General features: G+C 50.8%; 2 protein-coding genes across 5 annotated transcripts in view; one reads left to right on the top strand and one right to left on the bottom strand.

Moving 5' to 3' along the window:
• The window catches only part of LOC101940395 (mucosa-associated lymphoid tissue lymphoma translocation protein 1-like), a 134101-nt gene extending 124975 nt beyond the window's left edge, over positions 1–9126 (bottom strand). The window contains exon 1 of the mRNA XM_065558481.1: positions 9088–9126. The gene's annotated coding sequence lies outside the window, so the exon portion shown is untranslated. The remainder of the gene's footprint in view (positions 1–9087) is intronic.
• The window catches only part of ALPK3 (alpha kinase 3), a 117208-nt gene that overhangs the window by 32502 nt on the left and 72122 nt on the right, over positions 1–12584 (top strand). The window lies entirely within an intron of this gene.

Raw genomic sequence — 12584 nt, 5'->3', positions numbered from 1 at the left:
CCGTATGATATGGCATATCGCCAAACTCGCTATCTATTTCCCGCAGAAAAGACTGGAATTGGCAGTGATTTAAACCGTGGGCTCTGATAAAGTTGACGGTTTGTGTTACAGTGTTCATCACATGATCCATTTTTAGGACTTTAGCACTCAGCGATTCCTGGTGTATGATGCAGTGATACACTGTCAACTCACCGGCACAGTTCTCCTCCCGCATCTTTGAGCGCATCCTTCCCACCAGTCCATTTTTTTCACCACACATAGCAGGTGTGCCATCTGTTGTAAGTCCAACGAGTTTTTCCCACGGCAGTTTCATGTCGGTTACACTTTGAAATACATTTCCAAAGATGTCTTCTCCTTTCGTTGTCCCGTGCATCAATTTAATGTCCAGTATTTCCTCTGTTACGCACAAATTGGAATCCACACCACGGATAAATATCGCCAGCTGTGCAGTGTCAGTCGCGTCAGTAGTTTCATCCACGGCAAGGGAGTATGCAACAAAATCTTTTGCTCTTTCAATCAACTGTGTTTTCAAATCAGTCGCCATCTCACAAACCCGATTAGCAACAGTGTTTCTGCTGAGGCTTACATTTGCAAACGCTCGCGTTTTATCTGGACAAAGGACATCGCACACTTTCATCATACAATTCTTTACGAATTCCCCCTCGGTAAACGGCCGTCCTGATTTGGCGATCTCTTCGGCCACAATGAAACTTGCTTTCACAGCAGCTTCACTTTGTGATTTTGCTTTGGTGAAAAACGTCTGCTGGGATGTCAAATTCTTCTTCAACTCCTCTACCTTTTGTAGCTTCTGTCCTGCGCTCAGGTTTTTGAATTTGTTCTCATGTTTCGTCTCGTAGTGCCGTCTTAGGTTATACTCCTTCATTACAGCGATATTACTCCCGCAAAGGAGACACACTGGTTTACCTGCAATTTCAGTAAACATATACTCATTCTCCCACCGGCTTTGAAAGCCTCGGTTTTCAGAATCAATTTTTCTCTTGGCCATTGTTGGGGTCTAGCTTTGATTTGATATTAGCGTTGTATACATCAACAGACCGCGAACTTGAACCGCGGCTTGCCGTTGGCGGCAATTGCACTGCATCATGGGATTTGTAGTGTGTGTTATTGGGGCGTCATATCACAGGGCCATTAAAAACAGATATATAAAACGATTTCGCGGGCCGGATATAATTGTATGGCGGGCCGGATGTGGCCCGCGGGCCTTGAGTTTGACACATGTGGTCTAGACAGTATTTGGTCCTGCCATGAGGGCAGGGGACTGGACTCAATGACCTCTCGAGGTCCCTTCCAGCCGTAGAATCTGAGAGCTATTTCCAGTAGACAGGGAAGTGTTCTTGCCTTTGTACAAGGCATTGGTGAGACCTCATCTGGAATACTGTGTGCAATTCTGGTCTTTCATGTATAAGAAAGATTAACTCAAACTGGAACAAGTGCAGATAAGAGCTACTAGGATGATGAAGTGAATGGAGAACTTGCCTTATGGAGACTTAAGCTTGGCTTGTTTAGCCTAACCAAACAAAGGTTGAGGTGAGATAGGATTGCTCTCTATAAATACATCAGAGGGACAAACGCCAGCGAGGAAGAGTAGGTATTTAAATTAAAGCTAATACTGATACAAGAACAAATGGATATAGACTGGCCATCAATAAGTTTAGGCTTGAAATTAGATGTAGGTTTCTAACCATCAGAGAAGTGACGTTCTGGAACAGCCTCCCAAGGGGAGCAGTGGGGACAAAACACCTAACTTGCTTCAAGACTGAGCATGATAAGTTTATGGAGGGGATGATATGATGAGGTTGCTCATAATAGCATGTGGCCCATCTGTGACTGAGGTTAGCAAATATCTCCAATGGCCAGGACATTAGAGGGGAGATCTCTGAATTTCTACAGCAAATTTTTTCTCAGTTGTCTGGTGGGTCTCACCCATGTGCTCAGGGTCTAACCGATTGCCATATTTTGGGTCAGGAAGGAACTTTCTCCTGGGTCAGATTGGCAGACCCTGGGAAGTTTTTTGCCTTCCTCTGCAGCATGGAGCTTGGGGTCACTTGCTGGTTTGAACTAGAGTAAATGGTAGATTCTCTGTAATTTGAAGTCATTTTAAATCAAGATTTGAGGACTTCATTAATTCAGCCAAAGGTTATGGGCCTTCTACAGAAGTGAGTGAGGGTCTATGGGCTGCAATGTGCAGGAGGTCAGACTAGATGATTATGATGGTCCCTGCTGGCCTTAAAACCTATGAATCTAAATTGGAGTGTGTTCCAAGAAGAGCTCTGAGAATGATTCAAGATTTGGAAAACGTGCATTAGAGACTCAAGAAGCTCAGTCTATTTAGTTTATCAAAGAGAAGATTAATGAGTAACTGGATCATAGTCTGTAATAGTTACATAGTCATAGTTACACAGGGAACAGGAATTTGATGATAGAGGCTCTTCATTTGAGCAGATAAAGTAACAAGATCCAATACCAGACAAATTCAGACTAGAAATAAGGGGCCCATTTTTAACAGTGAGGGTAACTAACCATTGGAACAACTTAAGAAGAGGTGTGGTGGATTGTCCATCACTGGAAAATGTTTAGTCAAGATTGAAAAGGTAGGTTCTAGTTCAAACAAGAATGAATTCAGAGCAGTCATACAGCCTGAGTTGTACAGCAGGTCAGACTCGATGAACACACTGGTCCTTTCTGGAGCATCCAAGGAAAATGAGGTGAAGAATTTAACTTCACCAGTTAGAAGATTAGGCTGGGATAAGGCAAAACATCAAATTAGTAACATCAGCACCTGTTGTCTTAAATGTAGAATGTTGCAGTCTGCAAACTTAGCAGCTAAGCTAACCAGCCCCACCATATCAAAGGTGTGTGACAAGGGTGTGTCAAAAGCCTAGCTTGGAATCTTTCCCTCAGACAGCTTAGGCAAGGTGTGCCTTGTGGTCAGTTTGGAGGACTGTGTTCGCACAACCCCCTGTGGTGGTTTCACTCTTTCAGGTGGAACAAAGCTCCCACAAGCTGGGAATATTATGGTCCAATTTCCAGGGCATGGGGTCCCTGGCATGGCATGCAGTAGCAGGGTGGGCAGGCACCAGTATAAGTATGAGCTAAGAGTACAGTGTTTAATCTGCTGCTTGGACACAGTCCTTGGTGTGTGTGATCCTCTGTTACCTGATATATAGGCAGCCTACTGGAAGGCTAGAGCACCAGTGGCCAGAAAAAGAGTGATCTGATTGTGGCATAAAGTATCCTATGCACTGTTTGTTTAAAAAAAAAAAAAAAAAAACACACTCTGCGGCAGCAAGTCTCCAGCCCAGGCCAGCTGAGTCGGGCTTGCGCGGCTAATGCTATGAGACTAAAACTAACAGTATAGATGTTCCTGCTGAGGCAGGCGCCCAGGCTCTGGCGAGTGGGGAGAGTCTCAGAGCCCAGGCTGCAGCCCAAGCAGGAACATCTATGTGGTTGTTTTAGACCCTAGTGCGAGCCGGAACATGGTCTACACTGCAGGGTTAGGCTGACGTAAAGCAGCTTATGTTGACCTAACTTGGTCAGAGTCTAGTGCTCCCACCAATGTAAGTCGCCCACTACGTCAACTTCATTCCACCTCCGTGAGAGGCGTAAGACTTAAATCAATGTAGTTAGGGTGATGCAGTGACTGTGTAGACACTACATTACTTAACATTGGCTGTCAGCCCTGTGTGGAGCTGACAGCTGGAGGTCCCTTCCCTCCCCGTGCTGACAGCCTGACCCGCTAGCCAGGTGCCAGGCTTACAGACTCAAAAGACTGTCAGCACCGGAGCAGGGGGTGCCCAGCTGTGAACCCCATGCCCAACTGCCAGGTTGGGCTGTCAGCGCCAGGGGGGTGGGGCAATTGTGAGCCCCACACCTGGCTGCTAGCTGGAACTGTCATGCTGGGGTGGGAGGTGAGGCAGTTGTGAGTCCAATGCCTGGCTGTCAATGCTGGAGCTGGGGGCTCCAGCTGTTGGTGCCTCTCAATGCCTCCTACAGTTCAGGCAGTGGAAGCACTCCTGGTGAGGATGCGCACCACCACCATAAGAAGCAGAATGTGGATGTGAACTGCCGCTTTAATTACTGCAGTGGCTGTACGTCGACTTGGCTTAAGCCGACTTAATTTTGTAGTGTAGACAAGCCCATAGTCAGTTGATCCGGGCTCTGAGACTTGCTGCTGAGAGTTGTTGTTTTTGCAGTGTAGACATACCCTGAGTTTCATGGATGTGCAGGAGGGAAGAAAATACTCTTCCCTGCCCCAACCACTGCATTGTGGGTAAGTGACCTATGCAAGAGGTTTTTAAAAACCTGTTTGTGACTCCTCTTGCTACTTTTGGTTGCTAATGAAAGAAACTGACAATGTATTCCTGCTTCCCTGCCTGTCAAGCGTGGTTGAGCTGACACCTATGTTGGGGGTTTCAGATATGGAATGGATCTCTTTCATGCTGTCATTGAAGGGGTGGGGATGTTGGCTCTTTACCAAGGAGATCTCTTCTTTAAAGTCTGTATTAGCACCTAGTTAGCTGCACTATCTAACAAAAACAGCCTTTCCAACACTCTCCCTGCAGAGTACTCTCCCTCTCTGTTCTCACAATGCACTAGTTCCTTAGACACCCATTTCCCCTGGAACATCACTGGATCTGATTTTTAAATGTACAACTCCAAGAAGCTACACACCCATTTTGACAAAAATCTCTTTGGTTTCATTTTTCCATTATCTATTCAATAGAAGCAGGAACGGGCATTCCTCCCACCAGCGCTTTGCTGTGCCTGTATCCCCTTTATTGGTCTGGTTAATCCAGCAGGTTTGCACCCAATGGCAGTTGTGTTTCTTGGCGCAAGTGCTCCAGTTTTCTTGGGATAAGATCTCTTGGATGTGGACTGTGCTCGCTACCTCTTGGTCTTCTCGAAGTGAGGGTCACAGAAGGCCCTTGCTTGAAGCTGTGGGATGCTACAGCAGAGGTTCTAAAACTTGCCCATGGTACAGAGCATGTTCTTACAGATACCGTAGGTGCCACAAGACAATTGTATAACATGCTGGTGGCTATTGTACACATGGGAAAATGTCTAGTCAATAGCTAGTCCTTTAATGAAAGTGGAAGAGCCAGTAGCCAGCCAGCGCTCCATAGAGCACCCTTGAGGATGCTTTGTGCTAGGGGGTGTGATCAGGGTTCCAGACCGTGTATGCTGGAATTGATTGATAAGGCCGGCCTTCAGGAGCAAGGGCTAGGCCTGGCTCAGAACTGTCACTTGCCATCATTTTGCCCATTTCTGGGGAGGAATGTATGGGCCACTTCCTTCCTGCTGTTCCACCCCCCCTCCCCTGGTCAGCTGGGCCCCACCCTCCCTGCTGCATTATTCCCCAGTCAGCTGAGCAAATCAAAGGCACCGCGAGGGGAATGATTTGCCTGAGAGTTGGCTGGTGGGGGACTGGCATATGTGTGTGTACGGTAGTTTGGGAAGGCAGTGGGGTAAGAGGGATGGATGAGTGGATAGTGCCAATTATGTTGCATGATAGCAGCAGGCAGTATGGGATTTAGTCCTTCCCCGTGCCACCTGGAACTGGGATACCACTGAGCCCTCCTCTCCCACCAGCCTGGGCTCCCGTTTACACTGTTCTGTTGTGACAAGCTGCCAAGCTCTCTCCAGGCTCCAGTCTGCACTTTCACTAGCATACACCCAGCTGCAGTTACATGCAGATGCTGTGACCAGCTATTGCATGGGAAAGCTCCAGCTAGGGGACTTCCTAGCTACTCAGGCACCCTCCCCCGAGTTTAAACCTAAAATTATACCATCTTCCACTGCACAGGGAACTGTACAGCATAAGCTCATGAAATTTGCCCACTCCCTCAATGTGGAGAGGAATATACAACAGATTTCTGCCCCAAGTTATGACTCCCACACGCTGGCTGTAGATAAAGCAAAAACAAGATAGATAGATTTTACGTGATTATAAGGAATAGCAAACAGATCAAAGCAGATTACCTAATAAAACATGCAAACTAAGCTTAATATACTAAAGAGACTGGATATGAATAGCAGATCCTCACTGTAAATGATTATACAAGCAGGCTGCAGATCCTTAAGGCGAAGCTACACTAATTTACAGCTTGGCATCCCCAGGTGTTCCATTCACAGGCTAAAAATCCCTTTAGGCTGGGTCCAGCACTCTTTCCCCCCAGTTCAATCTTTCTGTTCTTTAGGTGTTTCCAAAAGGTTAAAGTGTTCTCCCACTGGTTAATTAATGGACACAAATATGACATCAGGAATCATAATACTCAAAAACCAGTGGGAGAACACTTTAACCTGTCTGGTCATTCAATGACAGACCTGCGGGTGGCTATATTACAACAGAAAAACTTCAAAACCAGACTCCAACGAGAGACTGCTGAGCTGGAATTGATATGCAAACTAGACACAATCAACTCAGGATTTAATAAGGACTGGGAATGGCTGAGCCATTACAAACATTGAATCTATCTGCCCTTGTAAGTATTCTCACACTTCTTATCAAACTGTCTGTACTGGGCTAGCTTGATTATCACTTCAAAAGTTTTTTTTCTCTTACTTAATTGGCCTCTCAGAGTTGGTAAGACAACTCCCACCTGTTTATGCTCTCTGTATGTGTGTATATATATCTCCTCAATATTTATTCCATGTATGCATCCGAAGAAGTGGGCTGTAGTCCACGAAAGCTTATGCTCTAATAAATTTGTTAGTCTCTAAGGTGCCACAAGTACTCCTGTTCTTTTTGCCTAGTGGGGCATTGCCCAGGAATAGCTATGTGTGAAATAGATACATAATCAATATTCATAACTTTGGATACAAAATGATACATGCCTACAAATAGGATAATCCTATTCAGCAAATCATAGCCTTTCCAATGACCTCTCACATGACTTATCTTGCATAAAGTACATCATAACTATGTCATAATCATATCATAATAATATCACTGTGAAGAATAGGGGGTGCAGTGTCACAGGCAGGATCTGGCTTTGGAAGCCCAGAAAGGTGCAGACCCCACTCAATGGCTTTTCCCACTAGTTCCATGTGCGGCTGCTGCTCTTATTCAGTGCAGTCTCTTGAGGGTCAGTCCCTTCTCTCTCCTGGGATTTGCTGATGAGCCCTGTATCTCTGTGCTCCCTGCCCCAGAGAGCAGGATTTCTCCTCTGAATTACAGAAGATTAGGCCCAGATGTGTGGGATGAGGTGCTGTTCTGTGCATGTGTGGAGCCCCACTAGCAGCCCCAGGGCCACTATGGGGGTACTCCATACCAAGGGGGGCAGCAGTATCCAAGCCAAGCATGCATTTGTCTGTGGTTGCCCACTGAGTGCAAACAAATCCTGCTGAGGAAGATGATCCTGTGTGCTTAGCAGTGCCTCCAGGGGAGGCTCCATCCCCACGGCTTTCACTCTCCTTGAGGAGACAATAGGAAGCTGTAGAGGACGAGCCTCTGTCCATGGCACATAACATGCCACACTGTAAAGGGGGGGGGGCACTGGCTGGCTGATGTACAGGATCATCTGCCAGCAAACCCTGTTTCTGTGCTGTCTGCGTGGGTGACAAGTCACAAAAGATCAAATATACAAATTATGAATGACCACTTTATTTGTGCTGTGCTTCCATTACCAGCAGGCTGCCTGTGCTGTGGTACATGCAGGGCTGGCACCAGCTTAACAAGCAGGTGCTTGGGGCGGCCAAGGGAGAGGGGTGGCACCTGTGGCAATTCAGAGGCGGCAGGTCCCTCACTCCCTCTAGGAGCGAAGGACCTGCTGCCGCCGATCGTGGCTTCCCCCCCCCAATTGCCGTTGTCAGTCGCGATTGCGATCGTGGCTTTTTTTTGCTTGGGGCAGCAGAAATGCTGGAGCCGGCCCTGGGTATGTGGCTAACCCTAGGAGCTGTGTCTTTAGGGCATTATTGTATAAAGTCAGCTGGTGGGGTTGGTTCCTTTTGAAAGCTGCTGATCCGCCCCAGACACCAAGCTATTGAAGAAGAGAGGGGTTGGGGCTGCAGGGGCAAGTAGAGTGTGAAGGACATGCCCTTGTTACACTCCCAGACCAGGGACAGTTTTTTAAAACGAATTGTATTAAAAAAACCAAACCACTCCAGCTGGCACAAGCCCCATTGCCGCCCAGTCCTTTCAGAGCACATGCAACTGTGCTGCGGCCCCTTTGGCCCCGTCAGCAGTCCTTCAAGCCTCAAAGGGACAGGGCACAGGTAAATCTAGCCCATTCTCTGATGAGTGCTACACCCCTAGCTCCAGGGTGTTCATCAGAACTATTTCTCCTGCCTTCAGGGAGGCAGCCTGCAGTCAGAGCTGGCTGCGACTCGGCCTGCCCCTAGCTGTGGGGGATGAGAGCAGGGCCAGCTTTAGGAAGTGCGGGGCTCGATTCAACGGGGCCCCGGCAGGGATGACTCACCTGGCGGCGCTCTGGGTCTTCGCTCCGGGTCTTCTGCGGCACTGAAGGACCCGCCGCCGAAGACCCGGTAGGGAACCGCCCGGTGAGTACATCTCTTCCCCCCCCCCCCCCGACGCCCAACTCATGTCCTGCCCCCGACTGCCTCCCGCTCCTTGTCCCCTGACCACTCCTTCCCAAGACCCCCCCCACCCTAACTGCCCCCTAAGAGCCCACCCCCTACCCAACTCGCCCTGCTTCCTGTCCCCTGACTGTCCCGACCCCATCCACCACCACCCCAATAGACCCCCGGAACTCCCATGCCTCCCCAGAACCCTGATCCAACCCCCCCACCCGCTCCCTGTCCCTGGGACTCCCTGCCCCTGCCTTATCCAACACACACACACACACACCCCGGCCCCGGTCTCTTACCATGCCGCTCACCCCCGCCGGAGCCGTGCCGGGGTCAGGACCGGGGCCCGGGCTGGAGCTGCGCCGCCCAGGCAGGGCCAGAGCCATGCCGGAGTCAGCCGGGCCAGAGGCATGCCACGGGGCTGGAGCTGCTCGGCTGGGGCACTTGGCCGGGGCTGGGCCGGAGCTGCTCAGCCGGAGCTGAACTGGGCCCCGTTGCACCTCCCTGAAGCCCTCCTCGTGCCCCCCCACCCCAGCTTACCTGCCGCTGCTTGTTTCCAGGCTTCCCATGTGAACATCTGATTCACGGGAAGCAGGGGAGGAGGAGGAGAAGGGGGGTGGAGCATTCAGGGGAGGAGGGGGAGGTGAGCTGGGGCCGGGGGTGGGGTGGCCACGGACAGCTGCTGGAGCTTGGGAACCGCCTCCAGCTCAACACTGGGCGCGGGGCCTGATTCAGGGGAATCGGGGGAATCGGCCTAAAGCCGGCCCTGGATGAGAGGGTGGTGGGGGGAGAAGGAGCTAGTCTAGTTGTTGGAGGTTTGTATTCAGAAATCCCTCCTTCCCTCTACCTCACTGCTGGGAGCATAGAATCATAGAAGATTAGGGTTGGAAGAGACCTCAGGAGGTCATCTATTTCATTGTCTTTGGGGATCATAGAATATCAGGGTTGGAAGGGACCTCAGGAGGTCATCTAGTCCAACCCCCTGCTCAAAGCAGGACCAATTCGCAACTAAATCATCTCAGCCAGGGCTTTGTCAAGCCGGGCCTTAAAAACCTCCAAGGAAGGAGACTCCACCACCTCCCTAGGTAACGCATTCCAGTGCTTCACCACCCTCCTAGTAAGTAGGAGGAGGGGGAGGTGCAGTGGGAGCTCCTGCTCAGAGCCTCCCAAAGCGGCCAGGAAGCGGGGCAGGGAGGGAGGGAGGGGGAAGTTGGTGTTCCTAGCTTACAAACCAAGTAGGAAAGCTGCCTGAGGGAGGGCTGCTTTCTTTAAACTCCGACCCCATCTGTACTGATGAGAGGGGGCAGGCTGAGCCGTCTGCTCCAGGGCGCAGCATTTGTGTTCTTGGGTCCCCTGAGACTATTTTCAGCATTAGCCAGGGGCTTGTGCTGTGGGTTGTCGCTAACCCCATGGGAATCAATCCCTTGGTGCCTGGATTGCCAGCTGTCTGAGGGGCCATAGCCGCAGCGGAAATGGAGAAGCTGGGGAAAGGGAGCCTGCAAGGGGCAGTGACTGGGGCTTGTCCAGATTGAGGGCCTGCTGCCTTGCACCCTTCTTGTGGCACACAGCCGAACTGAAGTCAGTAGGGCTCTTCAGGGTGGGCAGGGTTTGCAGGTAATTGAGGAAGGGGCACAAGGGGGAGGGCGTTGCTCCAAACCCTAGGGAGGAGAGAGGAATGCAAAGGAAGCCAGAAAAACCAAAGATGGGAGCAGCAGAGAGCAAACCCTTATACATGGTAGATTGCAGGGCTTCTACTAGGTCAGGCTTTTGTAGCAGATGTGGACTGGCCACCGAGCTTCCTTCCCAGAGAGACACGGGGTGTGTTCACTATAAGATCCTTTTAATGCATGGCCAGGAATGGCTCTGTTGTGAGCTGAAGGTGTGTTACACATGGTGCAGCCTGTTGGCTTAACTGTAATAAATGCTGCTCATGTACCCGAGAGGATTTGATCCCAGCCTGTGGGCCTAATGCAGGTAGGGGTGGGGAAATGGGGGAAGCAAGAACCACCAAACTAGGCCTGAGAGTGCCCGGGGAAGGAGGTATAAGGCTGCAAGGGAACTGAGGGTGGGTACATCCAGTGGGCTGGAAGGGGTTGGTCCCCTAGTCCCACTTGGTCTGTCACAGCTGCAGGGTGAGGACTGCAGGTACCAAAAGATCTGTGTCTAGTTTGCTAAGGGAGTGGGGGCAAGACACAGTTGCCCACAGTGTAGGAAAGCTCAGGGCCAGAGAGGGCTTGTTTAGGGCTTGCTCGTTTTGTGACAGCACACTAATTTCAGTGAAGGATTGTTTAGGCGTAACACCAGGAAACATCTCCCAATAGGAGCACTATGAAGCTATAAAAGTACATGGCTCTTCATAGCTAAGTGCTTACTAGCAGGGACAAGGAAAGAGGCTATGAATATCTGAAACAAGTGCCACAAGGGGATCTTTGCTGGAAATGATGGGATGACATTCAGAGAATTGGAGCTGAATATCCAGATAAGCTTCCTGCCAGCAAGCTGTACGGCTAAATGGAGGCAACTCTGAAGGGCGAGGTGAAGGCCTGGTGCTTGGGAATGTTAAAATGGGTCTATACAAAACACTGGGCTGCTGGAAGAAGTGGTCTGTGCTGGCCTCAGGGAGAGGGGCTGGGCAATCTCCTAGGCCAGAAGCACAAATGGCCCCACACCAAACACTGGACGAGGAGTGCCCAGAGTTGCCTCCTCTGGCTGAAGGCCTCTCAACATGTTCTCCAGCCTCCTGGCTATTCTTGGACAGCCGCCAGAAATTTGTGGGTTATCCCTCTTCTCCCTGCTGTGGCAGGCCATTGTCTCCCCTGGCTAGCGGGTGGGTGGCAACTGTCAGGTGAGAGACTCCCTTTCTCTCTCCTTTGGCTGCTCCAGGTACTGCGGGGTTGCCGAGGGAAAGGAGAAAGTGTTTGGTTGGGCTGGAGGCTCTGACTGAGCAGTGGTGGCAGATTTAGTCAGTTACAAGCTCCCTCCCTGCCCCCTTGGTGGAGTCGTGGGAGTGGGGGGAGATGAAGCTTCGTGTCTTGCCTTCCAAATGTGCATGTATTGAACTGAGACCCCAGGCATCCATCCCTATGGCCAGGCCCCCTGGAGTGGGGATGTTACCGGGGGGCTTCATGGAACGGGAGGGAGTGATTTGAAGAAAGACAGGGCACATGGTGAGTGTTGGGACGGAAGCTGTTCCCGCTGTAAGAGCTGCTGCAAAGGAGGTGGGGGAGGCAAAGGGAATGGCGGGGGCTTTGTAGGCGGTTTCACCCTTGAACTTTCCCCAGAAGAAGAGGAGCCAGCACAGAGACCCAGGACGAAGGGAAATGTGCAGATAAATGGGGCCTTGGCAGCAGGGTGGAGGGTGGATTGAATGGCCAAGGGACGCAGGCAGAGGACAAGGAGGTTGTTCTGCCGGCTGAGAAGGGGACGAGGTTGCAGGAGAGAGACGGACAGGTTCTGGCGCTGATGCAGAGAAACAAGGTCTGGGATTTAATTAGAGCCTGTGAGTGAGGGGGAAGGGAAGAGGAGTCAAAGATAGCCCCAGCATCAAAGCTCAGGGCCTTGGTGTTGTCATCGCTGGCTGGGCAGGAGGGCTGAGGGTGAGGGAAGAAATATGGCCCATCAAACATAGTGGGCCAAATTCTCCGTGGCGTCACTGTCCCAAGCCTGCATTGCACCAGGGTATGTACCGGCCTGGCAGACTTGGGGCTGGTATGATGCCCAGGAGGAACGGGTGGAGGAATGGCCCCGGGAAGTGCTGGGCACTGTATCCCTTAGGGACACTTAACACTGCCTAGAGATGATACTGGCCACCTCCACCTCTCTGCCCTGCCCCCACCTCCCATCTCTCACAGACTTGCTGACATCTCTGCTTGGATGCTCCCCGGTCAGATGGAGTCAATGGGCCTGGCTCTAGCTGAGCCAATCGAGATGTGACAAGGATCTGACCTGCTCCAGAATGGAATGTCTCCTCTTTTCACATCCATCGCCTCTGTCAGCTCCACCCTTCCCGGCTCCCAGGCCTGCACTCCTTGGCTTTT

Source organism: Chrysemys picta, chromosome 10 (genome assembly GCF_011386835.1).
Source record: "Chrysemys picta bellii isolate R12L10 chromosome 10, ASM1138683v2, whole genome shotgun sequence".
Lineage (NCBI taxonomy): Eukaryota > Metazoa > Chordata > Testudines > Emydidae > Chrysemys > Chrysemys picta.
The sequence above is the reverse complement of the archived record's forward strand: the minus strand, read 5'-3'. Positions and strand labels throughout refer to the sequence as shown.